Consider the following 10957-nt stretch of genomic DNA (forward strand, 5'->3'; position numbering starts at 1 on the left):
GGACTGTCCATAGGAAAGGCGGAGGCCGGCCCAGTCCACCCACTGGTTCAGCTCCTACTGCCCAAGGTTGGACCTAGGGATTAACCCCTGTGCTCCCAGCTATGTGTGCTGGCCCGGGCAGGCCCTCATGTGCTTGTCGACGTGCACAGAGCAGGTGCTGTAGTGGCCAAGTGAGTGTGAGGTCACCCGACGCTTGTCTCCGAGGCCCAGCAGTCAGAGGTGGGTTCAGGGGTGCCGTTGGGGGTGGGGCAGCTGGGGTGTCTGCCGCCCGCCGCCTGTCTCCAGGGTATGGTAAGTGTAGGTGGGCTCAGGTGGGAGGGACAAGAGCGGAGTGACCCCCCCAACCGTCCTGTCCCTTGGCCTGGCTCCATGTGACTTCCTCCCCGGCTGGTCATTGTCATCCACCAACGGTCCTTGGAGCGTTCTCCCTCTGAAGAAAGAGTTGGAAGGGGGCCACTTTTGGAAAGTGTGGTCAGGGGGTGCCTAGATCCCTACCACCTCCCTTCCTGAGCAGGGGGCCTGCCACACACCCAGAACATTCCGAAGGAAGGCCGGAATAATGATTTGCTCACTGCCTTCAGATTCAGGAAGTCTTACCTAGTTTCAAGCTGGATTCCCGCCGCCCCCCCCCCCGAAACTGAATTAGTAATGCAATTTTTAAAAACGTGGTCATGAAAATGGGAATCTGCGCCTCAAAATGGGCCCTGCCAAGGCTGCTGAGATGGCTCTTAAAATCTGGGGGCCACCCAGGCTAGTGGGAGGATTTTCTCCCTGTTTGGTGAGTCTGGATCGAGCTCGCGGGAGGCTCCCCATCTTCGGGGCGCTCTGTTGCAGAGAAAGTGTGTCCTCAGAATCGGCAAATTCCCTGCATCCTCGAGGCCAGCCACACATCCCTGTTGAGGGGTTCCTGTCAGAGTGCCACTAATTCTCAGCCTGTCACGCAGGGCTTCTTCCTGGCTGAAGGAGCCCGGGCTGCCTGCTCAATGGTGTTTGATGTCAAAATAACTCAAGTGGAAATGTGTGTCCCTTCCGCCACAGCAGAAAACTTCTCCCAGAGCTGCCTGCCACAGCCTGGGTGAGCTTGGGCCGCGAGGCTCCCTATTCCTGCAGCTGAAGGATGGGTGTCGCAGGACAGGCAAGAATGGAGTTATGGCCTGCACCGGATACCCACGAGGACACACAGTACGGGACCCAGTCCCAGGGAAAGGAAAGCCTCCCGCCATACCCACGACCCATATAACAAACATCTTCACGGGGGTATGGCACCTAGTCCCACCCAGAACAGGGGTAGCCCTAAGCCATGACCTTGAAGATGACCATGACCAGTGACTAGGACCATAAAAGACATCTTCATGTGAAGGGCGATACCAGGGCCAGGGCAGAGACAGCCCAAGCCATGACTGTGAACATGAGCGTATTATAGACTCTGACGGGCTCTGGGACCTGTGGGTCTACAGGTGAAGCCTCTGGTCCAGGGACCTTTGGCAAGGAGGAGGAGCTCATCCCAGGTGCAAACTTGAGAAACCACAGCTAGGCGCCATGCTGTCGGATGCCTGTACTTGCTGGGGGGCTGGACGTTCTCCTGCTGGGGGCGTCTGTGGGGGGTGTTCTGTGGGAGCCCAGCAGAGCCAGCGAGGTGGCTGCGAGAGACAGGTATGTCTCAGGGACACAGCAGAGGCAGTAAGAACGAAACTTGGGGAATAAACAGACGTGTTAACGTGGGAGTTTGAGGAAGTCCTCCCCCGAGAGGTTCAGAGTCATCTCTTCCTTTACGTCTCCATGAACATTTCAGTGAAATCTGCAAGACTTGACAATGCTTTTGAGGTCAAGCTTCTCATACGTCTAGGGCCACTTTGCTGACAGCCTCAGCGTACCCGTCCTGCCCTTCCCAGACAGCTCGGGTCTGAGCGCCTTCGTCCAGGCTTGTCCTGGAGCGGGGCCTCTAGAGCGGGTGACACCCTGCCTCCTGCCCGCTAACTGGAGACAAAGAAGGGAGAGAGGCCACGTGAGAAGCCGGCTTAAAGGCATCGCGGTGTTTCTCCGGGGAGAACTGGGGGAGCTTTCCGGAGGTGGTGGAGACAGACAGCGGCCAGGGAGGGAGCAAGAGGGCGCCGTGGGATTCTTGCTGGCGTCCTTCCAAGAAGGCGACTTGTGGGGAATTTCTCGCGGAATGAGTCCATTTACGTAGCTTGGCGAAGTAGACCGGGGGGGGGGGCTGTGCTCGTTTCTGGGGCAGCTGCGATCGGCAGCTTTTCGTAATTATCCGTTCGTAATTATCTGTGAAGACTTTGGTAAACAGCAGCCTGTTAGCCACCCTCGGAGGATTAAATCGGTACGTTTACTGCTCTATCCACTTGCTATTAACTTCCTAAGAGGTTTTTCCACCCCGGACCTGGGTTTTTCATCGGAGGAGCTCCAAGGAGAGACAGCGGGGCAGGGCAAAGCTCAGCGGGGTGGCCGCTGTGGGGACGTTGTTGACCGCCGCTCTCCGTCAGCGCGGTCAGCGCGGCTGTGGCGGGCGTCCTCTTGCGCCTGGCGTCCCCACGAGGTGCTTGCTCTGCAGGAATGCAGGAGCTTCTCTCGGGATGTGCATTGCAAGAAGCAAAGGGCCCAGCTGGCAGGCCTGGAGAGTTCTGGAGAGAGATGTGGGCAGACAGGTGGGCTGGGCCTTTCCTGGGAGGGATGGTGGATGTGGCTGGCTCGCTTTGAGGTCACAGTCTGTAGGGTCATGGGAGAGATCTCCGTCTCTCTTGGAGTGCGCCGTGAGCTTGGCCAAAGAACATCTTTTCAGCGAGGATCTGCCCTGACTTTCCCTTTGGGCTAAGGTTGCCTTTTCCTCTCTGGGCCTTTCAGGGGCTGCCCCAAGCTGTGACCATGAGGATGAACCCCACTGCAGAATGGATGGGCCCCCAGCTGACTTCATGCCTTGGCAGGTGTGCTGGTGCTCCTGATTTGGGGTCCTCAGATCCCAGAGACCCGAGACCTGGCATCTGCCTTCGGTTCAGGTTTTGATCTCAGTGGGCGGGGAGTAGTGTCCAGGGGCCCTGGACACAGTTCACCAGGGGTCTTACTCCTGACGGCCTCCTGTGTGCCAGGCATGGTGCCAAGCAGAGAAGCATAATGGTAAGGAGACCTAGACTCGGCCCTCGCCCTCATGCACATGCTGGTCCAGAGCGGAGAACCGTAGCAGCTCTTCAGACATGACCGGGACCAGCAAGGACACTAGACACAGCCAGGCCTCCGGGCAGAGGGCTGCTGGATCTAACAGGAGATCGGATGTCCAGGCCAAATTCTCTGGCTTGTTCCTTAGACTCTGAAGCCATTAAACATGAGAAAAATGAGAGGAAACGATGCATCTAATCAATGTAAATCCATTTTGGAAGAAGCCATGCTAATGGCTCACTTTGGAACTCCTTTCGAAGCCGGCTTTCTCCATCTTCTTTTCAACAGCCAAGAAACCCTTGGTGCAGGCTGAGATGTGGAAGAACCCGGAACTGGATCACGGGATTGGGCAACAGATTCATAATATGTGAATTAATTAACATCAAGGACTGAGTAGGAGAACCACGGAACAATGCCCGTTTTAGTACAAGTGGCCGTTGTTGCTCAGTTTAGGGAATGGAGGTTGTATCAGAAGATCAGGGTGGATAGTGACTTCACCTTCTGAGTCAGGGCTTTCCAAACTGATCTGCATCGAAATGACTGGCAAGAGCCCCCCCCCACATTTATCTATTTGATAGAGGGCATGAGTTGGGGGGACAGAGGGAGAGGGAGAGAATCCTTATGCAGACTCCCTGCTAATCTGGGAGCCCGATGCGGGGCTCGATCCCAGGACCCTGAGATCACGACCTGAACCAAAGGCAGATGCTCAATTGACTGAGCCACCTAGGCACCCCAAGGCAAGGGTTTAACACAAAAATGACATCCCCCTAGATCGACCAGATCTCAGGTCTCTGGGAGTTGAGGACTTCCAATCAGGAGCACCACCAGAATGTCTCATGGGGGAACCGACGGACCCTAGAGGGCTGCCTTCCGAAGGAAGCCCCTTGGGTCCGGCCCAGCCCCTCGTTCCCTTTCCGCCCCAGCTTCTCCCTACTCTGTTCTGGCTCCATCTCGCCTGCCCCTTGGGCTACTCGGCGTCCCAGCCTGGGATGTATTTGTTCTCCGTGGGCTGGGGGTCACCCTCCACACAAGCCCTTGGGAAGGGCCCCTCCCGTTTAACTGCCGTGTTACTGGGCTGACGGCCTCCTGTCCGTCAGGGGAAGGAGAGGAAGGGAGGGCGGCGGGGGACCAAGCCTCCTGCCCCGTCGCGGTTGCGGAGCTGCTCAGGGGGGGCCCACACCCAGGGGCGGCGCATGCTGAGCGCACCGGTGCCTTCAGCGGGTCACGGCCGCCAGGAGGCCGCAGGCAGCTCTTCCCACCCGGCAGCAGGAAGGCCTCCGGTTTGAAACACGCCTGTCCGTCAGGCAGTCAGGCCTGCCTTGGACCTCTTGCCTGTCCGCGTGAGGACCTGGCCCTGGGTCGGAGCCTGTGCTGAGTTTTGGTGGAGCGTTGGCGGCCAAGTTTACGAGGGACCCAGCGGCGGGGAGAGAGGCCGGTGGGCATCAGGCGACAGGCGTGGAATCTGGGGATGAAGAGCCGGGAGGAGCCGCCTACGTCCCGGAGCTGGGATGGCAGCCCAGGGCTGTCTCCAGCAAGGGCCAAAGGATGTTTCCAGGTGTCTCCACAGGACGGGGCCTGAGGGAGGGGCTCTGGGAAGGCGCTCACCCCAGGGCACGTGTGTAAAAGGGACCCACTGCTAACTGTGGGGCAGGGGACAATAGAGGGTGTCAAAAGCTGTGTAGGGGCCCACAGAAGGAGACGGCCATGTTGTGGGTGTGGTGGGTGAGGGGACCACGTGAGGCATAAAGAAGGCTTCGTGGAGGAGCTAACATCTGAACTGGGCTTTGGAGGTTGCATAGGAGCTCCCAGTGGGAGAAGAACAGGACAAGGAGAGGGAGGCTCCCAAAGGCACAAGCCCAAAAGGGCCAGTCACATTCAGGGATGCTACGGCGTGCGATGAGTCTGGGCTGTGGGTTCAGTGCCCCCTCAGCACGGCTCCGGTGCTGCAATGCCGTCCTATGGCGGGCTTGCCTAGTTGGTGTGGTGGTGGGTCCAAGATGGCGCCTAGAGAATCTTGCATCCAGTATTCTTGCCTTCGCCACCAAGCAGGGCTGACCCCGTGGTCGGGGGAATACGGCCGAAGCAGCACTCTGTGGCTTCCGGGGCTGGGCTAGAAAAGCATTCTGTAGCTTCTGTGTGGTCTCCTGGATGGTACACGGGGCAGGCCGGCCGCCACACTGCAGGGACACTCAGACAGCCCCCGTGAAGGCCCACGTGGGGAGGAACTGATGACCCCGCCAGCCACCAGCACCAACTTATTTGCCAGTCACGTGGGTTGGCCACGTGGAAGTGGATCCTCCAGCCCCTGTCAGACCCTCCCTGACGTCCACCTGCAGTCCCCTGAGAAACCCCAAGGCAGAAGTGCCCAGCCACGCTGCTCCTGCATTCCCGACCACAGAAACTGTGAGAAATAGGAAGTGATTATTGCCGCTTTACGCCGCTAAGCTTCAGGGTAATTTGTTACACAACAGTAAGTAACTAATACGGCTGATTACTAATTACGGTTGATGACGTTTCTCCTAAGCTTCCAAGACGGCTGCCCAGGATCCTAGCCTCCAGGTTACTCATGCCTCCGGGGATGCCGTCCCCTTGAGTGTGGACTGGACACAGTGACTTGCTTCTGATAAAAGAACAAGGCATACCTGATGGGGTGTGACTCTGAGCTCGTTTCCAGAAGACTCCGGCTTCCATTATGCTCGCCTCTCTTGCTCCCTCCCTGGCTCTGAGGAAAGCCAGCTGCCATGTCGTGAGCTGCCCTGTGGAGAAGCCCATGTAGCCAAGACCAGACGGACGTCCCTAGCCAACAGCCCGTGAGGAACCAAGACCAAGAGTCCAGCAACCTGTGAGGGGCAGAATCTCGCCGGCAGCCATGCAGGTGAGTTGAGCCTTGAAATGACAGCAGCCCCAGCAGACGCCTTGGTTCCAGACTTGTGAGAGACCCCGAACCCCGGGACTCAGGTAGCTTCCCCTGAAGCCTTGTCCAGAAACCGTGAGGTAGTTGATGTTTGTTGTTTCGGAGCTGCCGGGTCTGGGAGTCATTTGTTACGAAGCAGAGGATAACTAACACAGTCTGGTGACTGGCATCGACTTCCCCTATTCTGTCCCCAGGGGAGCCGTGTGGCTGTGGTCTACCCTTGGGTCTCAGCCTGCTGCCCTAACTTTGGTCAGAGAAGGTGGGGGGCCGTTGAGGGCATGAGAACGGAAGGGGACGGCAAGTCGGTCTGTGTAGGAGCAAGGAGGTGGATAAGCAGGTGGGTGAGACGGGGGGGGGGCAAAGCCAGGCTCTGCCACCTTGTACCTGTGTGATCTTTAACAGGTCTACAAGAACCCCCCAGACTCCGGTTCCCAAGGAGCCCTCCTGGCATGGAGGGGAGCCACAGAGGGACCAGACTGCTCGGGCAGCACCGGCCAGAGAGCCAACCTGCAGACTGAGGAAGAGGCTCTTGGGCACTGGCACATGGCGGGTGCTTGATGCAACCCTGACCCTGCAGCTGTCGGGGTTCTTGGCCTCATTAGCTTCATGGCAGCCACTGTTGTCACGACATCCTCAGGGCACTGCCCGGATCTGGGAGGACCTCGGGAGGATGCTGCTCTTCAGAGATGGGAAGCTTCGGTTTGTGCAGTCAGCCCTGCTTTGCTGGGGGCTTCCTGAAGGAACGTTCCCTGGATCTGGTCACCCCTCGCCAGGTGAGGCTGAGCCTGAGCTCTGCATGGCACCCTGCCCGGAACAGCAACAGCTCGCTCAACTTTCTGGAAGTCTCCCGCTCTCCCTCTGCGTGCCGAGAGGCTCTGCCTTGCTTGGGTGTTTATTTCTTGCTCTACGAAGCGATGATTTAATTCTTGCCTGGGATATCATTCAGCCCAAGTTCGTGCTGAAGTGAAGCATATTTCAGCACCCACCAATTTCCATATAGATAAAAAAAGAAAAAAACCCAAGAAAGAAGGGAAACAACCTCTACCAGCATCTTCACAAACTATGCATTTGAAACCTGTTTCTTGAAGATGGATTGCTCCATCAGGCTGCTAAGAGGCTTTTCTTGACTTGTCAACAGTTTTATACCCCCACAAACATGCGTGGCTATAAATTATTCATTGCCCAGTTAGTGGTTAAAAAAAAAAAAAAAAGGATGCCTGGGACCGAGGTACATTCTTAATTCTCCCTCTGCTTTTCAGATCCAACTTGTTTTTTTCCTTCCTGCTGCTGGAAAGTAGAAATAACTGCAAATCTCTTGACTGGGAGGTTCATGGCTCTGGCGTAATGAGAAGGTCCTGCTGAGCCCTGTGTGAGCTCTGCTGGGAGGGTGGGGTCGTCATCTGTGGGACCCCGGGGTTCTCAAATACATGCGGAGGTGAGAAATAGAGGTGTTGTGGGCTTTCCTCCTCCTCCTCCTCATCTTCTTCTTCTTCTTTTTTTTTTTTTTTCCCTGTTGGCAGGAACTCCAGGGTTTTCAAAAAAGCAGAGAGGAGACTTGATTCTATTCTAGGCCCAGCCATTTCAGAGACCATGGCTGGACAGGATCTTAGCCCTTCCATGCTCACCGGCTTCCACCCTCCTTGGGTCCCTCCCAAGGTGGGAGCCCCCGTCAGGAGATAGCACGTTTCTTGTCCTTCTCCTTGTGTCCACCCTCTCTATGTGCCCAGCATACCCTTGGGCCTCCCCTCCGCCCCCCAAGTGGCCTCCTCCTCCAGCAGGATTCTCAAGTCTGCCAGCACCCGTGGGACGTGGAGAGAGGTGGTGGTGGGGGGCTATGCTTCAGAGTTTGGGGCCTGCATTGGCCATGACAAAGCTGCCCAAAGTGGATGCTTAAAACAACAGAAGTCCTTTCTCTTACAGTCCTGGAGGCCAGGAGTCAGAAATGAAGCTGCCTGCAGGGCCGTGCTCCCTCCAGCCTCTGCCTCTCCCTCTCCCACCAGGTAGAACCTTCCTCGCTTCTCCCTAGTTCCTGGTGATGGCCCTCCATCCCTGGCCTGCGGCTGGAGTTTCTACCTCATTGTCACATGGTGTCCCCCCTATGTGTGTCTGTCCCGCCCTCTTCTAGGAACCCCAGTCACATGGGATGATGGGCCTACGCCACTCTTCATCGTAATGTCACCTGTTACAGCTGCAAAGACCCATTGCAATCCGAAGGGTCCGAAGAGCCTCCAGCGATCGGGCCCAGAGCAGAAATCAGAAGAGTCAAAAGGCCAAAGAGTTGGCAACCTACTGAGAGCTTCTCGTACAACATTCTGGCACGTTGTTATCCCGAAAGACTGTCTTTTGCCCCAGTTTGGAGGCACAGTACCAAAGGCCCCTTCTCCATCTCTGGTTGTGGATGGGCCAGACTCTGGTGTGGGCCTGAAACCTTGTCCTTCCATATGAGCATAGAGAGAAAATTCAGCTGATGGCAGGACTGACCCACCTTGAATGGGAACCAGATGTCCCTGGAGAATAGCTGCCTTGGATACTGTCTAGTGGCCTGGTTTGAGAGCCCGGTGTCCACCTGCCACTGGTAGAAGGACATGTGGCCTCTTGAGTGGCCCCCTGCTCCACCTTGACCCCCGCTTCCTCCCCCTTACTCACGTTGTCTCCGGGCACTGGGGACGTTGCTGGCAGTTTCTCTGGGTGGACTCTGGGAAGGCCTCTGGGGTCCCCTGCTCAGTCTGGATAGAGCGGTCGCATGCCGGTGTTTTGCTGAGCAAGCCAGTGTCACGTGGGGAGTGACGATGGGACTGGACATGGGGTTGTTTTCCGCCAGCCCTACTCCCTAATGTGGAGAGAAGGAGTCATGATTTCATTTCCAAATATTTTGTATGTGGAATGCTAAGGAAGAGACATGGCTGGGTGTTTGGGCTTTCAGAGACTTCCAGATGCTGTGTCTGCAAACCCCAGGGGACATTAGGTTTTGTCGAGGCCATCTGGTGCCCAAGTTCTGTCACCTCTCACCAGCCCAGCTATGGCGAAGGGGAAGGCTCCATTCTGCAGACAGCAGACCAAAAAGGCAGGGGCCCAATGTCCTGACTCATCTCATTGGATGTGGCTGTTATTTCGGGGTGACCCACCTTTGATTCAATTGGAGTTTAAGTCAGATTAAGCAGCTTTTACTCAGAGCCGCGGGAGCTCCTCTGAGACCGGCCCCAACCCTTCACGTGTGGCAGTGAGGCAGTGAGGCTGTTTGGAGCACAAGAGGTTGGCAGGAGCTCTTGGCCCATAATGGCTGACGGAGACAGAAACTAAGTGCCAAGCACCCCACGTCCAATATTTCATGTACTTCTCACGCACCCATTGCACAGGTGAGGGGACCCTGGCTCCAAGAGACCAAGTGATCTACCTGGGTCACCTGCCTAGTAGGTGGCAGAGCCTCCCAGGCCCAGAGTTCCTGAATGGGAGGATGTCTTCTTCAGGCGGCTAGCTTCCCCGTCCCTCTGATCGCATAGTGCATGGTGGTGGCCGAGTCCAGATGCTCTCCGGGCAAATGAGGTTCCTTCCTAGGGCTGAGGATCTGAGTAGAAGCCTTTGGAGTGGAGCACCGCCTCCTCCTTGGCTGTCTGGGGGGCGGCACTTGCGATGCGTCTAGGTATGGGCCATATTGATGGAGGAAATGTGGACCCCAAGATGGGCAGCCCGCCCTTGGGGTACCTGCTGGGGAATTACTCAGAGGAAGAAACCACAGCAGGGACCCGAGGGAACAGGCTCTCCGGGGAGTGTTGTGTGAAAATTCTCTTTTCATTCAAAGGCCAAAGAGTCAAATAAAAGAAAGTCTTCTGAAATGAGGGTCTTCCTGGGAGCACTTGGAAGCGTTTTGCAGAAATCCAGACTGTTGTAAAGAGAAACAAGAGTAGCTAGGTGTCCAAAAAATAAATGTATTCGTTAATCCCATGGTCTTTTCTATTATCCAGGTCATTTAGTTTCATTTTTTTGGTTTCATTTGTTTCTTTCTTAAGACTGGGTTCTTTGAAATAATATGGAAATGACTCCGTAGGTCATTTATTTTCTGTATCTTTTTAAAAATTTATTTTATTAAAAAATGCTAAAGTTCAAGTGTAATTAAGATACAGTGTTACATTTGTTTCAGGTGTGCAATAGACTGATTCAGCAATTCTATACATTTCTCGGTGCTCATCACGATAATTGTACTATCTTTTTTAATTAATAATTTTGTTGAGATGTAATTCACCTATCATATAGTTCATTCATTTGAAGTGTACAACTCCATTGTTTTTAGTATAGTCATCAAGTTGGGCATCCACCATCTAATCAATTTTGGAACCTTCTTTATCCTCCGAGAGTACAGCCTTGGGCAGAGCCCCTCCACCCTGGGATGGCAGTGGTCTCACAGGGTCCTCTTTGTCTGTTCCGGTCTCCTGGTTGTCTACCTCATTGGGTAATAGACCCAGCCCCTTTCCTCTAATCCCTGGCTGATTGCTCAATTGTTTTCAAGAATGCCCTGGCATAAAAATTGTTCCCTGGTCTGATCCAATTAAGTTCATGCAGTCTTTGAGGATGGTTTGGAGCCCAGGAGGATGGTTCTTGGCTGTCTCTTTCCCTGGTTCTATCTGCTATCCATATTATTTCAAAGAACCAGCTAGCTTTTGGTTTAGCTGGTTGCTCTAAATTGAGAGGAGCTGTTGTTTTCAGGAGTGCCCTTAGGCTTGAACTTCCCACATTCTGTTTTACGTACATTCGGTTCCTTCTTCTGTGGGTGCTTGGGAGCTCCTTCCCACACACCGCCTTCTCTCCTGGGCACTCCCTGAGCTCTAGCCCTGGGTGCCTCCCATCATCTCAGCTTGCCTCTCCTGGGGAAACTGCCTTAGGAGC

The 10957-nt window shown here is 55.2% G+C and overlaps 1 long non-coding RNA gene across 2 annotated transcripts; it reads left to right on the plus strand.

Moving 5' to 3' along the window:
- Nucleotides 1–1932: 1932 nt before the first annotated feature.
- On the plus strand, nucleotides 1933–10130 carry LOC101670323. 2 transcript variants are annotated; one of them, XR_199344.3, is made up of 3 exons: nucleotides 1933–2332; nucleotides 5687–6037; nucleotides 6479–10130. It is a non-coding gene; the product is annotated as an uncharacterized LOC101670323 (long non-coding RNA). The 2 variants fall into 2 exon arrangements; XR_006603178.1 differs by lacking the exon at nucleotides 1933–2332 and having other exon boundaries at nucleotides 5294–6037; nucleotides 6479–7304; nucleotides 7997–10130.
- Nucleotides 10131–10957: the final 827 nt, after the last annotated feature.

This window comes from Mustela putorius, unplaced genomic scaffold (genome assembly GCF_011764305.1).
Source record: "Mustela putorius furo isolate JIRA1106 unplaced genomic scaffold, ASM1176430v1.1 tig00003909_pilon_pilon_pilon, whole genome shotgun sequence".
NCBI lineage: Eukaryota > Metazoa > Chordata > Mammalia > Carnivora > Mustelidae > Mustela > Mustela putorius.